The sequence below is a fragment of the Thalassophryne amazonica genome, chromosome 16, assembly GCF_902500255.1.
Source record: "Thalassophryne amazonica chromosome 16, fThaAma1.1, whole genome shotgun sequence".
Lineage (NCBI taxonomy): Eukaryota > Metazoa > Chordata > Actinopteri > Batrachoidiformes > Batrachoididae > Thalassophryne > Thalassophryne amazonica.
In genome coordinates, this window is record NC_047118.1 from 56,061,738 (window position 1) to 56,082,366 (window position 20,629).

At 39.6% G+C, this 20,629-nt stretch overlaps 1 pseudogene; it reads left to right on the forward strand.

Annotated features, from left to right (window-relative positions):
- The first annotated feature begins 386 nt into the window (after positions 1-386).
- LOC117527794 lies at positions 387-20,097 on the forward strand (annotated as a pseudogene).
- Positions 20,098-20,629: the final 532 nt, after the last annotated feature.

Genomic DNA, 20,629 nt, shown 5'->3' on the forward strand with positions numbered 1-20,629 from the left:
CAACTTTGACAAAATATAAGGATGAATTAGTAATAACAGTCATTGCAATTCCCCCCTCTCCTCTGCAGACAGTATGAAGTTACGTTATTGATGTACAATGTAAAAAATCATAATAAAAGAAAACATATCACATTTTTCTGTGTAAATTTCCTGCAGTAACTAAGGTTTTAAAACAATGAGTGACACCTGAAAATGAGTTTTCAACCTCCATCAGTGAAGCATCACCTCTTGACTCTTTCACTTCCTTCCCAGGATGCACCTGTACTCCTCCTCTGATTATTGATAGCTGAAATGTCAATGCTGAGGTCAAAGGTCAGGTGTTTGCATAATAAGTGCTTCCTCCTCCTCCTGTCAATCACTGTGATGTTGAGTGTGGTATTAATTGCTCCTCCTGCACCTCCTCTGGTCATCCTCCACAGCCTCTAATGTGTCAGCAGTAAGTTTCCACGTTCCAAGTCCATTGTGAGCACACAGTGACAACATGCTGGGGAGCCTCTGCACTCTCATCACTGCTCTAACATGTAAGGAGGCTGACTTACTGCAAGCTTTCAGCTCAGTCTGTTTCTTTCTCTTCATCTCATCTTCTTCTTTCCAGGTGTCAGTGGTGGTGACCGTGGTGACACAGAAGCCTGCTGTTGTCACGGTGACCACAGGAAACACAGCCACCATGACTGTAACCTGGGAACTGTTACTATAGTGCAGCTTCGCTGGTACAAACAGATTCCAGGAGGAGTTCCTCAGTTTGTGTTGAGGAATTATCATGGCTGGAGCTCTCCAACTTATGGTTCTGGTTTCTCATCTTCCAAATTCACATCTACTCATCAGTCACAATCAGATTATCGTTTGATCATCAGTAATGTGGATCAGTCAGACTCAGCTGTGTATTACTGTAAAACGTGGGACAACTCTGTTAATGAGTTCGTATCACAGTGATTCACTCTGTGACAAAAACCTCCTCACGAAATACTTCTGCTTTTTCACTTTGACACATTTTCACTGATGCTGAAGCTTTGAAGAGTTCTGTCTTTAGCTCATTTCAAAGTTTTAATTCACCTTCGGGAATTATTGCAGCATTTCTGTCAGCTTCATGTGGTGCTTGTTGAATTTTTCAATGTTTCAACAATACAACCTCTGGCAAAAAATTATGGAATCACCCTGTAATTTTCATCCCAAAACTAACACCTGCATCATATCAGATCTGCTCGTTAGTCTGCATCTAAAAAGGAGTGATCACACCTTGGAGAGCTGTTGCACCAAGTGGACTGACATGAATCATGGCTCCAACACGAGAGATGTCAATTGAAACAAGGAGAGGATTATCAAACTCTTAAAAGAGGGTAAATCATCACGCAATGTTGCAAAAGATGTTGGTTGTCACAGTCAGCTGTGTCTAAACTCTGGACCAATACAAACAACATGCTGCCATCCAAGCAACGTCTTTTTCAGGGATGTCCCTGCTTATTTCAGCAAGACAATGCCAAGCCATGTTCTGCACGTGCTACAACAGCGTGGCTTCATAGTAAAAGAGTGCGGGTACTAGACTGGCCTGCCTGCACTTCAGATCTGTCACCCATTGGAAATGTGTGGCGCATTATCAAGCGCAAAATACGACAATGGAAACCCCAGACTGTTGAACAACTGAAGTCGTACATCAAGCAAGAATGGAAAAGAATTCCACCTACAAAGTTTCAATAATTAGTGTCCTCAGTTCCCAAACACTTATTGAGTGTTGTTAGAAGGAAAGGTGATGAACACAGTGGTAAACATACCACTGTCCCAGCTTTTTTGAAACATTTTGCAGGCATCCATTTCAAAATTAGCAAATATTTGCACAAAAACAATGAAGTTTATCAGTTTGAACATTAAATATCTTGTCTTTGTGGTGTATTCAATTGAATATAGGTTGAAGAGGGATTTGCAAATCATTGTATTCTGTTTTATTTACATTTACACAACTTCCCAACTTCATTAGAATCGGGGTTGTAGACAGACAAACAGTGTACCCTTCCTCATGCCCTATGACTTCTGGGATAGGCTCTCGCCCCTGTGACCCTTAATTAGAGTCAGCAGGTAATAAAAATGGATGGGTGGATGACTGACTCTTGATATTTTCCAAAATAAACCTCTTATGGGCAATTCAGCAGTCAAATCACACAACACACACACACACACACACACACACACACACACACACACACACACACCCACACACACACACACACACACACACCACACACACACACACACACACACACACACACACACACACAGCAAGTTGATGAAGACTGGCCAATCGTATGAGAGTACAAGTGAAAACAAACACATACAAGTTTCTCTTATATCATATGATGTGCCAGAATTTCTTGACTTTTGTCTCATGAGTCCCTTTATTGCTCCCAAATGACAAAGTATTGGTGGATAATTTACTTGAACATTTTCACACACAGTGCTCACGTTGTTTAAACAGTAAATGTACTGGCACTCGTCTTTGCACCCATGCCTGCTTTCGTCATGAAATAAGGTGTGGTCAGATGCAGTGTTGGTGCAGTACTACTGTTGAGGCACCTGAAAGCAGCTGTACCATAAACCACCAAAAACTTTGACCAAAGTTGAGAAAAGAGTTTTTCATATTTATACGGCACAGTACACAGATGAGCCTTACATCAGGGTCAAGGTCATTGTTATCAAAGGTCAAAATATGTGTATAAGTTGTCGCTCTAATTTGCTTCAAACGTGACACACATGGGTTGTGGAATGCTCACTTATGTTGGATTTGTCCTCTTCAGAGGCATTCTTAATAGGTGCGACTTATGGCAGCTATTGGAAATATCAGACCAATCAAATCAGACCAATCAGACTGAGAGGAGTTGATCCACATGTTTCCTTCTCTCTTGTCAGGCTTACTGCTACAGCGTGCTGGAAACACAATACAGGATTCAGATGTCAATAAAACAGGATTTAATAAATGTTCAGGCAGGGTTCAATACACAGGTGGGTAGGCCGAGATAAACAACAGGATCTGAAGCATGATTCAGAGCCAGGGTCAAAAACAGGCAGGCAGGCCAAAAATACAGGTAAGCTATGCAAGGAAAAAATACTCAGAAGATACGTGTTCAAATGTGGCTCAAAGCTCAACAATATCACAAACATTTAGGGTGAAAGGTGTGACTTATACTGTAAATAGGGACTGTGATTAGAAAGAAATGCAGGACAGGTGTGTGTGGAAGGATGTGGAAAGGGGCGTGGCAAGCAGGAGAAGGGAAAGGAATGCCCATCACAAAACACTAGGCAGTAGACAACAAATTCCCTCCACCAAAACACCATGCAAGCCTAACAGGACAGCAAACCAGCAGAGATAAAATAAAGTGATAACCACACTCCCCACAGGCCCCAATCAGGACATCTCTGTATCAAGTTATGAGCAATATAAATAATTATTTTGGCCCGAGAAAAGGGAAGAAGAAGAAAATAAAAACCATCATCCAGCCATTTATGTAACCACAGACTGACTAAATGATCATGGGTTGTAATTGGGCATCTCAGCTGTTATAAATAAAACAATATGAGTTACATTGATTTTTTTCTTCCTTCTTTTAAACCATTATATGTGAACTAGATAATCAAGATATCATTAATTCATCATGCATGTTAAATATACCAGAATAAGGTATTTTAACCTAGTTGACATAGTGTTTCCATCTACTGTAATTTTCTGTAATTCCTACATATCTCAGTTAAGGTTAAACTAATTGTTCATCAATGAGGGGGAATTTAAATCCTTTGTTCTTGGTTTTTCTGTTGATCCCACTGTTGTTCACATTGAGGTTCTGGACCCACAAGTAATTCAATAGATTGTGTGTGAGGAGTTTTGCAAACACACCTGGAGACCCATTTTAAAGCCCCACTGGTATAAGAACAGACGGACTTGTTTTCTTCTTTGTTGCTTTTTGCGGTCTCATATTTTATGTCCTGTTTTTTTTTGTACTTGCTTTCTATCCTCTCTCTTGCTGCTTTTAAAAAGGGTTTATACAAAGCTTATTGCCACGTATCTTCGTAAGGTTCAGTGTTCGCAGGTCAAACAAATCTCCAGATCTCCAGATTTAAATTCCATCTTTAGAGTTTTTGGAAGTTTTGAAATTGTTCCTTTTTCATTAATTTTCTCCAGCTGCTTATTACAGTTAAGGGTCGCAGGGAGCTGGAGTCTTTCCCAGCAGTCACAGGGCAAGAAACACACACATACACACACACACACACAGCATGGCCAATTCACCATTTCAGTTGACCTAATTTGTATGTGTTTGGATGTAGGAGGAAGCCAGAGCACCCAGAGGGAACCCACATGAGCAAAAACTCCACACTGAATTGACCAGGTGACAACAGATCACATGATCTTGTTGCTGTTAGGAAACAGTGGTAACCACTAAGCCACAGTGCCGGCCCCTTCCTCTTATCAATTATTATTACTATTATTTTAACATTCAAGGATTTTTTTCTCACTTGGCTCGCAATAAAGCTGTTTTTTTTTTTTGTTTTGTTTTTTATAAAGCTGCGAGATCCTTTATTTCTGAAGAAACACTCAGAGCAACAATAACTTTCACTTTCTTGGGTATTCCAATAACGACCGGTACCATCTTTCGCTATGCGGGAAGCTGAACGGCCAGCATTAGGCACATGATGCCACTTGATGCCTTCATATGTTCTCACTTGGTTCACCCTCCAGTGGTCTACTGGAAGTCCCTCTTGAGAACTGACTGGGTACCTAAAGCAATGCCAACTTTGAAGCCAGTGAACTGTTTGATTAATTCATACCAGGTTGAAAAACCTTGCTGCAGATAGCAGCCACCCAGACCATGGAAACAAGTCAATCGGAATCTGGCAGCCTTAGAGACCATGAGAGATCGTCTGATACTTCCTCAGTGTGCAGCTGGGTTTTGTATCACAATGAAAGGTGCAACTTTGTTTGATTTGAATGTTAGCAAAATATCTTCTGTATTTATAATTTTTTTTTTTTTTAATTCTTATTTATTCATTTATTTATTTTTGTATTTTGATCTTCTTTGTTTGTTGTGCTCAGGACAGATAATTGTCAGGCAGTATTATTAACATTTATCTAACCACAGAATATTCAGTCAAAGGTAAATAAATATAAATGGTACATCAATTCAGTGTCTGAGCTCAATGAATAATACTGTAAACTGAGACCAAGTTGTTGTTTGTCTTGTGTCCAGTTAAGACATAAATTTAATCATTCCACTCAAATCAGATGAGAACTGACCTATTTTTAATTTCTTTGTAAGCACGTGGTGCCTTGAGGAATTCAAAATTCAAAAGTTACTTATTTATGCCACAATATTAAGAAATCTGAAACATACAAAATGGAGAGAACTTTCTAAATATTAGCATTATCGTTTTTGTTTATTATTTGAAGGTGGACCAATATGCAGAAATATAAAAAAAATTGACATCACACCTGCAGATATGAAATGTCATCAAAAGGATATCACTAACATTTTTAATACAATATCAAAATGCACAGTGATTAGGAACAGAAATGATGAATTGATATTTGTGGTGTGGCACCACATGAACAGTGCAATGGCAAAGTATTCAAAGTGCTTCACATTTTCCACTTTTTCTCATTTTACAGCCTTATTCTTATATTCCCTCAAAATTCTCCCCACAATACCCCATAATGACAATGTGAAAAGATTTTTGAGATTTTTGTAATATTCATTATTATCATATACCAGGGGTGGCCAAGTTCGGTCCTCGAGAGCCACCTTCCTGACACTCTTAGTTGTCTCCCTGCTCCAACACACCTGAATCCAATGAAAGACTCATTAGCAGACTTTAATGAGCCTTTCCAGTGGATTCAGGTGTGTTGGAGCAGGGAGACAACTAAGAGCGTCAGGAAGGTGGCTCTCGAGGACCGAACTTGGCCACCCTGTCATATACCATAAATGATACGCCAATATGATTGGATAAAACACTAAAGAACAAATAGCAATACACCCTTTTCGCAGACAGGTAATATTTTTCATACCACCTGAGTAATCAGCCAATCCGGACAGCGGAGTGGTGCCAGGATGCAGAGGCGTGGTCAGAGGAACTGTGAAATAGTGGTGAGTCACTATTAATAATTTCTTACATGTCCAACCTCTTATGTTGCTCGTTAAAATTAAATTTGTTAGTTCTAAAAGCCATCGTAATATTTATAGGAAACATTCTTTTTTTCTACTAAGGTTTGAACTTTGAGTGTTTACATAGGAGAGAAAAGTGAGAAAATTTTAATGCCTGTTGAGAAAAGTGTATAAAGTGTGTAGTGAGGGGTTTTTACAGCCTTAAAACATTCTATAAAAATTGTAAAAAATAACGCTGACTACTTCGCGGATTTCGCCTATCGTGGGTTATTTTTAGAACGTAACTCCCTTTCGCGGCCTCACAGTTTCGCGGATTTTTTTAGTGCAATTTTGCATGCTGCTTCTTTTTTTTTTTTTTTTTTTTTTTAACAGAGCATTGTGTTCTGCGTCCTATCAGGTGGGCCGGTCGCGGCACCAGTCGGCATCACCGCGATTGCTCTCACTGCGTCTGATGCGGATTCTTTGCGGGTCCGTAACCCCGGAGGCGCATTGGGTCTCATGTATCAACGTTGTGTACGGCGATATTTGAGCGTATATGGGGTGTACGCCAAAACGGCCTGCGCTACCTTGGCATTTATCAATGTGGTAGTTGGCGTACGCTGCGCTGAAAAATATACACCAGGTCGAGAGGTGGCGTAAATTATACACCAAAATGAACCAGCGCTGGAATCCACATAAAAATGTAAATAATCAACATGATAAACAGTGCCATTATACAAATCAATGCATATGTTAGATAAATAACACTTTCCTGATTATACTACATAATAATCAATAAAAATCCCGCTTTTGCGGGATTGTTGGTCTCAAGCACGATCCATGGCCACAGCGCTGACTGCAAAGAAAGCGCTGCTCGCCTTTTTCTTCGGAGCCTGGAGCCAGAGCAGCGCTGAGCTTAACCTCTATGTGGTGTGATCGTTTTAGACAATGAAATTGATCATTACAACTGTAGTGTTGTTATTCCCTTCGTCCGTGCTGCAATCAGGTTTTGTCGTCTCCATTCGTTTGTCACAATAAAATAAATAAGAAATACATTTTAAGAATAAAGAAATCCGAAAAATTAGGCGTCTTATTAATTGAGCGAGCAAATACCACGTGTCAAGAATTATTGACATGTGAAAAGAGAATACAGTGGTCCCTCGCTATAACGCGGTTCACCTTTCGCGGCCTCGTCGTTTCGCGGATTTCTTTAGTCCAATTTTGCATGCCTTTTTTTACAGTGCATTGTGGTCTGCATGTCTGTTTATAAGAATCAGCTCGCCCAGAAGAAAAAAAGAGCGCCAACACCTACTCATAACTGTGTTTGTCACTCCGGAAACAGACACCTGCAGCAGGTGTGAGTGGGAAAAGGTGCGGCGCCACGACGAAGAGGCACGATCTGTGAAATACGGGTGAGTCACTATTAATAATTCTTATGTGTCAACCTCGTACGTTGATCGTTAAAATTAAATTCTTTAGTTCTAAAAGCCATCATAATTATTTATAGGAAAATGTTCTATTTTTATTTCTCAAAAATGTTTGGGCCTGAAAACAGTTTGGTCTTATTTTTCTAATAAGGTTTGAACTTTGAGAGTGTTTACACACGAGGAAAAGTGAGAAGATGTTCATGCCTGATTGAGAAAAGTGTATAAAGTGGTTTTAAAGCTTTGAAACGTCTATAATAATTGTAAAAAAATAACGCTGACTATGTCGCAGTTTCACGTATTACGGGCTATTTTTTAGAACGTAACTCCTGCGATAAACAAGGGACCACTGTAACACTTTTTTGATTATACTACAAAACAATTGATGCGACGGCCGTTTTTGACGCTCTATTGGCACGCGTCGTGATTGGTGGAGTTCTTTTTCTTTGCCGTCTTCCTGGCTTCCATGTCGTAAAATGAGGGTGTGCCTGAAGCGGAGTCTGAATATTTATGGGCATGTTTATTATAATTCCGATTGTTTTCACCTGCCGCTTTTATCAAGGTCACGTCAGGCGTACGCCGGAAATGGGTAGGTGCGCACTGCTTGATACATGTCACGGCAACTTTGGTGTACTTCAAATTTACACCGTAAATTTACGCCACAAGTGCGCAACTTTGATACATGAGGCCCATTGTGTTCTGCGTGCATTTATCATTTATAGGTATATGATAAAATCACTATCAAGTTGTTTTCCCAATGAATATGGCTTTATACACCCTTCAGAAAACCATACACGGCCTTAGGGTGTATGGTTTTCTTACTTTAAAAAAACGAGAGAGACTCTGCATACAGCTGGGCGGGGATAGTGGGGAACTGAAAGATTATCCCTCTTTGTTTTTGGTGGTACTCCGTAACGTCCGAGCGGTCCCAGGGCTTAGGTCAGACCTCCACTATTCTTCACGGGTGCTGCCCATGCATCTCGTCCTCTTCATCCCCTACACCTCCAGCCGTGGTCCACGTCTCTCCTTCCCATGCCTCCATGCTCAAAAAGCTGTACAGATTAGAGGGAGGGCTCAGGGCCAAGCACAATCTCCGAAATGCACACACACACACACAAGCAGTCTCTTTTACTTAACCATATTGCACGCATCTTGTCCTTTCGATCCCCTGCGCTTCCGGCCGCGATCCGCGTCTCTCCTTCCCCGTGCTTCCACGCCCAGCAAGCTGTACAGATCAGAGGGAGGGCCAGAGAGAACATAAAGAGGGCCGACTCCCACAAAATTATGTAATCTGGATGCCATTTGATTGTGTGTAACTGGAGCAGCTTGGCTGCTGCAGTGGAGTGATGCTTTGTAAACAAAACTTCTCTTGAGTGTACAAGCTACTGTAATGCACTATTTAACTTTAGAACACAAGGAACTACTATTACAAACATTTATTTAAACAGCTATTATGATTGTGGAGTGTATAGAGTGGAAAATAAGGCGCTGTAAATATATTATAACCTAGGCGGCCTGATCTTTTATATTTTAGTTTTATATTTTATTTAGTTTTATATTTTGTGTTGTGTTCTAATCAGGTTCTTTTTGTCTCTTTCTCTAAAATTATATTGTAGCATTATTGGTTATTATTACTATTATTGTTGTTGTTGCTATTATTATTATTAATATATAAACAAAAGTAAATTTAAAAATATTACAATTTGTAATACATTTGACTCTTTTACAACAACAAACTCTGAGCCATTATTATACAGAAAACAAATGCACACAAACGTGCTGACAGCTGCAACAGCTTAATGCTAACTTCAACACTGAAAATGCCATAGACATGCTAATGCGTTAGCATCGTTCCCTTTTTTGAGTTATAAAATATATCTATCAACTGTTTCAGAAGACCATACCAGGTCGGTTTAACATAAAATAGGTAATATTACTCACAGACATATGCTCTTCAGGGTTTTAGCGGGGGAAAATTAAGATAAAGCGAAATAAACAATGACTCAACAAAGCATTAGATCGAAGCACTGCTTCAATCTGCGAATCACTGCTTCGATTGGTTTAAGGTTCAAAGCAAAGCCGCGCTGCAGAAAAGTTGATTACAGACCCACTGCAGGGTCCCCAGACAGCAAACAGATCCGGGCCAGATGTAGTCCAACATCTGGTACCAATCCTGAAAACAGATCTGGTCCAGACAGTTTTTGCACCCTGGCCCAGATCTGGCACGGCTCCACTTTACAGTTCTGGAACAGATCCGGACCAGATCTGAACTGGATCCGCAAAACACCAACCGTTTACAGACCATATCTGGCACGGATCTGGGACAGATGTGGTCCGCAGCACAGCACCGTGGCAGGAACATGGGGCATAACGATAAGCAATTTTTTCTGCACTCGGTAGAAACTATCCATTAGCGGTTGTAAACTCTGTACTCTGTAATCGTGATTGTCACTGAGGCTTTTTTAAATGCTAATTGCAAAGCGGTTTGTTTCTTTACGACAATCAAGTTTTATAAGTCCAGGGACACTGATCTGTGTGTTGTAGATACAAATCAGTTTCCTTGGATCCATGGAACTTACCCCTGTAAAACTTGTTCCTGCCACGGTGCTATGATGCGGTCCACATCTGCCCCAGATCCGTGCCAGATATGGTCTGTAAACGGTTGGTCTTTTGCAGATCCAGTTCAGATCTGGTCCAGATCTGTTCCAGAACTGTAAAGCGGAGCCGTGCCGGATCTGGGCCAGGGTACAAAAACTGTCTGGACCGGATCTGTTTTCAGGATTGGTACCAGATGTTGGACTACATCCGGCCCGGATCTATTTGCTGTCTGGGTCTGTAATCTTGTAGAGAAATGATCATTTTCCTGACAAACACCCCCAAAAACAACGGCCACTCTGAAGGACCAGTAAGGGAATCGATAAGCAAAAAGGTTATTGATGTCGGCGGATCAAATCATTTCTTGATGATACACTTTGGAAAGGAGTAGAATGCCGCTTCCTTGTTTGTTTTAGTGTACTTGGTGCAATTGATAGCCAAACACTCAGTTCCTTTAGATCTTGATGTTTTTCTGATGTTGCTGATATGATAGTTATGATCCATGGTCATGAAAAATGCACATTAAACAGAAACTTTGTTTCTCTAATGACTCTAGATTGACAGAAAGACTGCCATTGTGCATCTATAGCAACACCCAGTTACACACATTCAAAATGGTGGCCGGCGCTCAGCCAGTTACAATGCAGCATACAGGAAGTCGGCCCTCTCTATGTTCTCTCTGGGAGAGGTCAGGCACAAGCATAAATCTCACAACTGTGTGCGTGCGGATACACACATGAGCAGTCTGGGACACGTCCCTTTCTTAACTCTTTAGCGGGCATTGTACGTGTCTCTCTACGTCCTGTCTCTCCACCTTGCGTCCTGCTTCCATGTCTGCGTCTGTACCAAGCTTCCTCTCGTACGCGTCTCCCCACTCCAAGTCCTCCCTCCCATACCCACAATCTCTGTGCTTTTAACTCAGTCTGTTGGCCACAGTGGCCAATGGTAGACGTCCTTGGATCAATGAGGGCAGACAGAGCCCAATTACCAGCGTCTACATTTCATTCAAAAAACAAACATGCAAGAACACACATGTACAAAAGAACCAAAACACAGCAAATCACATGATGACTACACATGCAAAAAAAAAAAAAAAAAAAAAACAGCACAGCAAGACATGTCACAACTACACATGCAAATAACAAGCACAGCAAAAAAAGTAAAAAAAAAAAAAAAAAAACAAGGGCCCTGTGACACATACAGTGTTGTACCATGTGTGATAAACCCCCAAACTATAATATGTAGCCCTAACAACTATATACTATATTATGAATCCTCATGACATGGGGAACTAACTGGTATCATTTTTTGAAAGTTGAACTGAAAATTACCCACAAAATAGCCATTTATGTAAGACCATACAGTGTTGTACCATGTGCTTTTCATGTTTCCACTTCTGTCTGTCTTTCTGTCTGTCTTTCTGTCTGTCTGGGATAAACTCCCAAACTATAATATGTAGCCCTAAAAACTACATGTATTCTGAATCCCCATGACATGGGAAACACATTGGTACCATATTTTTTAAAAGTTGAACTGAAAATTACCCCCAAAATAGCTGGTTGTGGGTATGACCAGGCAGATTCAAATTTCCAGCCCTGTATATGTGTTGGCCATCTCTGTTTATTTAATCCCTTTCTTCAGCTACTTTATGTTCTAAGCTGTTAAGCACCTGACTGTCCTGTACAACCCAGTTTGCCTTCCTGTCTGAATACATTCATTTTATGTTTGTAAAATTGCAATGTAAAAGCAGTGAAATATACCACTAGCCCAATTTAGATTCATTGATATTTACATTTACTGTTACCTACCTTTTGTGTGTAGTTTTGTTAAAAATTTGATTGCAAAACAAAGTCTGCATGAAGGACTTCAAATATGTTTGTCTTTTAACCAAGTATTTCCAATTAGTTTGGGGAGTTCACATCAGCATTAAAAAACAAATGTTGGGCAGTTGTTTTGATTAACATGATTGGCATTTGGCTTATGTCTAAAACAGGTTAACCCGGCAGTGCCGTGTGCCCCAGCTAGTATATATGTGTATATTTGAAAAAAAAAAAAATTGGTTTAAAAAAAAAACATCCTTCATCAGTGAAGCATCACCTTTAAACTTTCTCTTCCTTCCCAGGATGCACCTGCAGGCCTCTGATTATTTATAGCTGAAATGTAAATGCTGAGGTCAAAGGTCAGGTGTTTGCATAATGTTTGCATAAGTGACGTGCTTCCTCCTCCTCCTGTCAATCACTGTGATGTTGAGTGTGGTATTAAATTGCTCCTCCTGCACCTCCTCTGGTCTCCACAGCCTCTAATGTGTCAGCAGTAAGTTTCCACGTTCCAAGTCCATTGTGAGCACACAGTGACAACATGCTGGGGAGCCTCTGCACTCATCACTGCTCTAACATGTAAGGAGGCTGACTTACTGCAGCTTTCAGCTCAGTCTGTTCTTTCTCTTCATCTCATCTTCTTCTTTCCAGGTGTCAGTGGTGTGACCGTGGTGACACAGAAGCCTGCTGTTGTCACGGTGACCACAGGAAACACAGCCACCATGGACTGTAACCTGGGAACTGTACTAATAGTGCAGCTCGCTGGTACAAACAGATTCCAGGAGGAGTTCCTCAGTTTGTGTTGTATTATCATCATTCTTACAGCTCTCCAGAGTATGGTTCTGGTTTCTTGCCTCCTAAATTCACATCGACTCATCAGTCACAATCAGATTATCGTTTGATCATCAAGAATGTGGAGCAGTCAGACTCAGCTGTGTATTACTGTCAAACGAGGGACAACTCTGTTAATGAACACGTATCACAGTGATTCATTCTGTGACAAAAATCTCCTCACTAAATACTTCTGCTTTTTTTCTGCTTGGACACATTTTCACTGATGCTGAACCTTTGGAGAGTTCGTTCTGTTGCAGATTTCTTGTTCACCCTCATGAATTAGTGCATTGATTCTTTCAAATTTTCCAATAAATTTACATGAACAACACACCAAATTTTCATGTCTGAGACTGTCAGGTAAAACTTCAAAACCAACACATTTGACAGAGAGAGGATGAAGAAATGTCTGTTTCGGCTTCATTCTTCCTGAAGATTTTGCTGCATGTCACAGTCCAGCTGCTCCTTTCAGTGTACAGTTTTTTTTAATCTCCTCACCATGTTTGCATGGGTTCCCTCTCGTTGCTCTGGCCTCCTCCTGCATCCAAAGAAAAAGAGTTTGTGTGAACTGGTGACTTGAAATTGACCATAGGTGTGATTGTTTTTCTATCTGTATGTGGTCCTTCAACAGACTGGGGTCCTGTCCAGGGTGTACGTGCTTTTTGCCCTACGACTGCTGTGATAGGCTCCTGCACTCTGTGACCTTTTTTTTTTTTTTTTTTTTTTTTTTTTTTTGGAAAAAGTGGGGATAGAAAATAAATGATTGAAGTTATGGAATTATTGTTTGGTGTTTGGCATTATAAAACAGAAGATTTGGAATAGAATATTAAAAGATCAGATTTTATTTTAAACAAAATCCAGTGATTTCTTTGAACTGAACCACACCATGCTTTGCACCACATCAAACAACTTTCAATGAGTGACAGAATCAATTCTTAATCAATGCCAAAATATGCATGTTGCAAGAATGTCATTTCAATTTTTTACAGTTGTTTTGTCAGGATGGTATTTTAAATTTTTCACATCATTGTATTAAATGTTATTAAATGTTGAACATTGTCATATTAAATTAATTTTTAATCAATTAATTAAACTCATTTGCAGCATCAAAGTCATTTTCACCTCAATAACCTTGATATTTTCCAAAATAAACCTCTTATGGACAATTCGAGGATCGAACTACACACACTGAAGTTTTCTGAAGTCTGGCCAGATCACCTCAGATGGGGTTTTTTCTGCCTCATGAGTCCCACCAAAGTATTGGTCAAGCATTTACTTGAACATTTACCATCTTCCATTTTCACAAGGCACACAAATGTCAGTTTCACACACAGTGCTCACGTTGTTTAAACAGTAAATGTACTGACACTCGTCTTTGCGCCCATGCCTGCTTTAGTCATAAAATAAGATGTGGTCAGATGCAGTGTTGGTGCAGTACTACTGTGAGGCACCTGAAAGCACCTGCACCATAAACCACCAATAACTTTGATGAAAGCTGAGAAAGGAGTTTTTTTTTTTATATATATATTTATATGGCACAGTACACAAATATGCATTACATCTGGGTCAAGGTCATTGTTGTCAAAGGTCAAAATGTGCTATGTAAGTTTTCACTCTAATTTGCGTCAAATGTGATGCACATGGGTTGTGGAATTGTTCAACTCATAAATGGATTTGTCCTCTTCAAGAGTCATTTTTTAATAGGTGTGACTTATACTCCAGAAAATATGGTAGTTGTTGAAATTCTCAAATAAGATCAACATTTCGCACAACATCCCAACTTTACTGGAATTGGGGCTGTATGTCATTTCCCCAACTGAGAGGAGTTGATCCATATGTTTAACGTATCTCCATGTCAATTTATGACCAACATAAAAACATATGACCACCAGTCACCTGTATGGTAGAGTGGCCAGACAAAAGCTGCCCCTTTGTAAAAGACACATGGCAGCCCACCTGGAGTTTGCCAAAAGGCACCTGAAGGACTCTCAGACCATGAGAAACAAAATTCTGTGGAATGTCCAGAGAATGAACTCTGCCGTGAATGCCAGGTGGAAACCAGGCATCTTCCCTACTGTGAAGCATGGTGGTGGCAGCATCATGCTGTGGGGATGTTTTTCAGCAGCAGAACTAAAGGGAGACTAGTCAGGATTGAGGAAAAGATGAATGCAGCAATGTACAAAGACATTCTGGATGAAAACCTGCTCCAGAGCGCTCTTGACTTCAGACTGGGGCGACACAAAAAATTCTTGCACGAATGAAAAATCAGCTGAAAAAGGGCCAAACTCGCACTGGCACCAGTAGATCATGGCAGTGTTCTATTTATTTTGACACCAGTTAAATCAGACAGTTATCTAATTACAACTTGGCTTTTTTTTTTTTGGAAAATGTTTTTTTTTTTTACAAATAAAAAAATGGCATATTTTACAAAAGGACATTTATCTGTAAACTCCAACACATGACACACCTCACATAACAGTTTTTTTAAATTGCTAAAACACATTTCACAAAACTCTCCCCCATTTTCTCAAAACGCATCACACGTCACACCAAAACAGCTGCTCAAAGCCTGCAAGAATGTAAACACTGTATGCATCATTACACACTACAACAAAACAACTGAAAACACAATGTTCGGTGTGTGAGAATGTCCTTTTTACGTTTGTTCACAACTGCCAAAGCATAGTATCTGTATCTAAACAGTATCTGTTCTCAAAATATATTACTGTAGAGTATGGAGCATTCATAGATTTGTGTGTTTCATATGAACAATATGTAAATCTACAGAGAATACAGTATGTACACTACTGTACTGTATCACAACTCAGTGCAAACACTACAGAGGATCCATTACACACAATACTCATTGAAGACACAATGTTCAGGGTGTGATGGTTTTTCATTTATTGAACTATACCACACACACACACACACACACACACCACAAACACCACACACACACACACACACACACACACACACACACACAACACACACACACACACACCACACACACACACATCAGTGTGCGGCATCACGTCGTCGAGCTGGGTCAGGCCACAGGACCTCATCAACGTTGCAGGCATGATGGTGTGAGTTTGCCTTGCTCTCCCTCCTTGGCCTGCTCCTCTCCCTCCTTGACCTTCTCCTCTCTCTCCTTGGCTTGCTCCTCTCCCTCCCCTGACTCTAACTCCTCTGTACTGTATACGTTTGGAACCTTCACCAAACTGTGCATTCTGAACTGGCTTCTATAGGTGTGGTCACATCATTTGCAACAAGTGTCGTTATGTTTAATGAATGAAGCCAGGTGTGTACATTGTGTTCAGGTTTTGCTGACTGTGGCAAGCATTTTGCATCACTTGAGCTTTGCATCTGAGCAGAGTTTTATGCAACTTGTGTTTTAGCAAGGGAAAATGTGTTTAGATTTATGAGAAAAGGAGGACTGTGTTTTGTGAATTGTGTCTTCATGTGAAATGTGTTTATGGTTTTGGCAAATGGGGGCGAGTTTTATTAAATGTGTTCAGAGAACTGGTCATTTGGTTTAGAGAATTGGGTTTTGTGTTTTAGCAATTTAAAAAAACTGTAACATGTTGGTTTACATAGAATGAATCAACCAATCAGTGTTACCGGTGGCACATTTTACCTAGAATGCCATTTGTCTGTGTTTGTTACAAAACTTCAGAATTAGTGCATTATTCAACTTTAAAACATGTATGTTATATCTTAACTTTGCAGAAATGACAGAACTGACATTAACAGAGTTATTCCATCAGTATTCATTTTATTTATACACCAAACCCTAACTCAGCACTGCTTTATTTTCCAAGACCTTGGCCTGACAGCAGGGTTACAATTGGGTAAAGTTTAACTTTGTGGCTTCTGCCAGTGCCTTTTGTGCTAGAAGCACAGAAACCTGCTCCCTTCTAGCAGGGGGCAGGATCTTCAAAGACACAAGTCTGTTGTTGATTTTGATGCGTCCAGAAACAGTTATGGTGTTAAAACTCAAAATCAGTTTGTTAGTAGTTGCAAGTGTACCAGAGACAATACTGGACGTTATCGGTTATCTGTAACTTCTGATACAATTTTGGGTGGTTTATCGTTTTACCTTTATCAAAGATAACTTTTCAGTGATCTGATTATCAGTTATCGAAGTTAATTATTTGGTTATCTGTGCCCACCACTGCCATCAAGGGACTGGAACCTGCGCCTTCCAGAACTTTACCACTAAGCTATGGAGCTGTTCTTTGCAAGCTGCGAGAATCTGCCTCATATCCGGAAGGACATGGAAGTATTACAAAAAAAAAAATACACACACACCATATAAAACACTGCATTTATCAAGTGATAAAAATGGTCACTTATATACAGTCATGAAATGACATGAATGAGAAGCAGTGGGCTCTGATCTTGTCGACATCTAGGTCCAGTGCACACAGTTACCCTGCGTGCATGTTCTGCCCGACATATGTGTCTTGTGGACGGTGCGCCACAGCTCAGACAACACATCATGAGGAACAGAGCTCACGTGGGTGACGTGATGGTCAGCTCGTCCGCTGCGTGTTCTGATCTGACTTTCCGTTTCAACCTGGCAGGCTGTCAATGTCCGCTCCATGCACGTGCTTGTTCGCTACAGCTTGTCACCACTGCGATATTTGTTTTATTTATGTCAACGAAAGTACAGCAATCAGACACGTGCCTCACGGTGGACAGTTGTTTGTCCATGTCTGTCCAAACACAGGTTTTGTCCAGCTGGACTGTCCAGAACGACAGATCCCTACAGCTGCTTCTGTCGGAAGCCACGCCTCCTGTCAGTGGAGTGCACACACCCATGTGTCACTGTGTGTGTTTGCAAAATCACACTCATGGGGAACTTAGACAAATTTCACATCCAGCACGACAGTGTTTGTCTGCAGTCTGTTGTCGTGTTCATAGTGCGACTGGCCATACATTTTCGAAGTGCCATGCGAGTGCTGTTAAATGTTTGTGTGTGTCTCCTAGAATTTGGCCGACACCTGCTGTGAGAGGGTGGGATGGGTTCGCACAGTGCACACACTGTCTTTCAGCCACTGAGGTGGGCAAACAGTTAGTTGGAGCAACAGGTGTATGAGGCGTTGGAGGCAGGTACAAAATTTCACGGTTTGCTTACAGTTCCTGCTTTGTGTGCACTTTGACCAAACTTCACACTATGTGTGAAGGGGCCCTGAATAAAACCTTTGCAAAAGAGCTGTGACTGTTATATGTTCTCTAAAACTGAAAGCAGTCAGACTAAATTAACTGTGTTTCATAAGACAAAACTTGAAACAATTTGAAAAAAAAAAAAAAGAGAGAATTAATGTTCAGCCATAATTCAACTGAAACAAAATCACACATTCACATGACAACAGGTGACCTAAATTCAGACATTTTTCTTTTACAGAGACAAAAGTGTGTCACCAAATTGTGTCTCACTGCTGGACTGTCTGATGTTATCTGAATTAATTTATATTCTGAACTTGAGAACTAAACAGCACAAAGCTTTACAAAATGTAGAAAGAATAAAGTGCTGTAGTGTTTTTGTCTGTGATCACAGTGATGAAGAAAATGAGATGTTGACAGTGAAAGTTGGTCTGAACATGTTTCAGCTTCACTGCCCTCATCAGTGAGAGTCAGGAGGTTTTTGTACGGCCGTGTGTACAAACTCAATCACTGTGGTATTCGGACAAGGAACCAAGCTGATTGTCACAAGTAAGTACTTTTCTACTCACAATATCTCAGAATAAATGCATTGTTTTGTGAGCAGTTTACTCAGAATTCATTAAATTTATGATCTTGACAATTAAATTGTTTATGATATGATAGGTTCCTATTTTTAAACTCTTGATGAGTTCACATTGCTTCAGGTAAAATAGTAGGACATGGTGCACTTTAAAGTGCTGACATTTTTTCTTTCTATTTTTTTTTTTTTTTTTGCAAATTACACCTTTTCTCTTAAAGTTGTCATGTTTTGCAATCAAAATTCAGTCCTTTTATTTCTTTATTCTTTATTTTTGTCAAAATGGAATTTTTAATTTCCAAAATTAGTCATGTCAAGATCATTTTCAAACTCCATTAACACTATGGTGTTACTTAAAATACGAATTACAGTTACAAGGTTAAAAGGGAATGTTAAGTGTTAAATTTGACCAAAAACTTATTCTGTCAAATAATAATTATTCTTTTTTTCTGATTCCATCTATTGCAAATCAATCAGTTCATGATCTTGAGTTTGACTTTGTTACTTGCATGATGTGTGGTTAATTACAAAGATACATGTAGAATTTTCTTGATTTTCAGTTTTGAATGGTACATATGTTCTTGTAATTAATCTTTACAGTGATCCAAAACCCTTTTCATAAAATTAATAAATTTCTCCCAATTGATTTACAATACCACATCCAAAAATCATAGATGAATTCACTGTAAACAGTTATCTTTAAAAATCCAGATGTATATGACATTTAATAGTCACATGTTTCAAACTTATACTTTGTCCTTTGAGATAAAATATTCAGTGACATTCTAGTTTGTATCTTTTTTCAAATCATTTTTTGAAAAAAACAAATAAACCGTGTTTATAATTTGAAAACATAATTATGCAGAAAATCTTTTTTTTCCAGATGTGAATTGATGAACTGGTAGAATTTGTTCTGCATCAGTTCATCTTGAACTAAGTTAACCATTATTTTTACAAGTTTATTTCTGTGTGTTAACTGAAACTGCATTTCTTCTGTTACTTTATGTTCTCAACATTCATGATCATTTTATATAAACTGTGTCATTTTCCATAGTTATTGACTCCAGTAACTGATTGTAATTTGTACTTTGTTCCTTCATATTTTCACTGTGTCCTCGTGTTGTCTTCTGAATGTCCTCCATGTGTCTTCAGGCTCCAGCCTCCCTCCTCCTGTCCTGACTGTCTTCCCTCCGTCCACTGCTGAGCTTCTGTCCAACAAAGTCTCTCTGCTCTGTCTGGCTGTTCTGTCCTCTGGGTCTAAAGGTTTGTCTGATGTCACCTGGTTGTCTGGTGGGAGTCCAGTGAGCAGTGGGATCTTTACCAGCACCGCTGTCCAACAACCAGACCAGACTTTCCAGATCAGCAGCTATCTGACCATTGAGACGTCAGACTGGAACAGGGATCAGGTTTACACGTGTAAAGTGTCTTTGGGCTCCCAGACTTCAGAGAAAAACATCAAGATGTCAGAATGTCCCACTGAAGAACAGCAGGAGACACAATGACCATTTCAAATCTGCTTCTTCACTGCTTACAATGTTTACATGTTACACATGAAGGTGATCAGAATATTGAACATTGTAAAAAAGTTTTGTCTGCATGCTTGTAATACATGTTGTTACTGTTAGGTGGCGCTGTTGTATCAACTTTGCTGTTTGTGTGATTAAAACTTCAACAAAAAAATATGAAAAAGTGTCTGTTTTGTGAGTTTCAATATATTTAATATGAATATCAAATTAATTGCAGTATTGTAATTATATTTTAAATTTATTTATCTTTCCTCCACTTAATCTAAAACAAATACTTTTCATCAAGGCTTAGAGGCATGTTTTAAGAATGAGCAAGTTTGTTAGAATAAAATATTAGTATGAATTAGTAATAACAGTCATTTCAAATCCCCCCCCTCTCCCCTGGATACAGTATGAAGTTATGTTGCTGATGTACAAGAACTTCACAAACATAATAAAACCAAAAAATCACATTTTTCAGTGTGAGTTTCCTGCAAACACTAAGGTTTGAGAAACATGAGTCATAACTGAAAATGACTTTTCATCCTCCATCAGTGAAGCATCTGCACCTGCAGGCATTTTATAG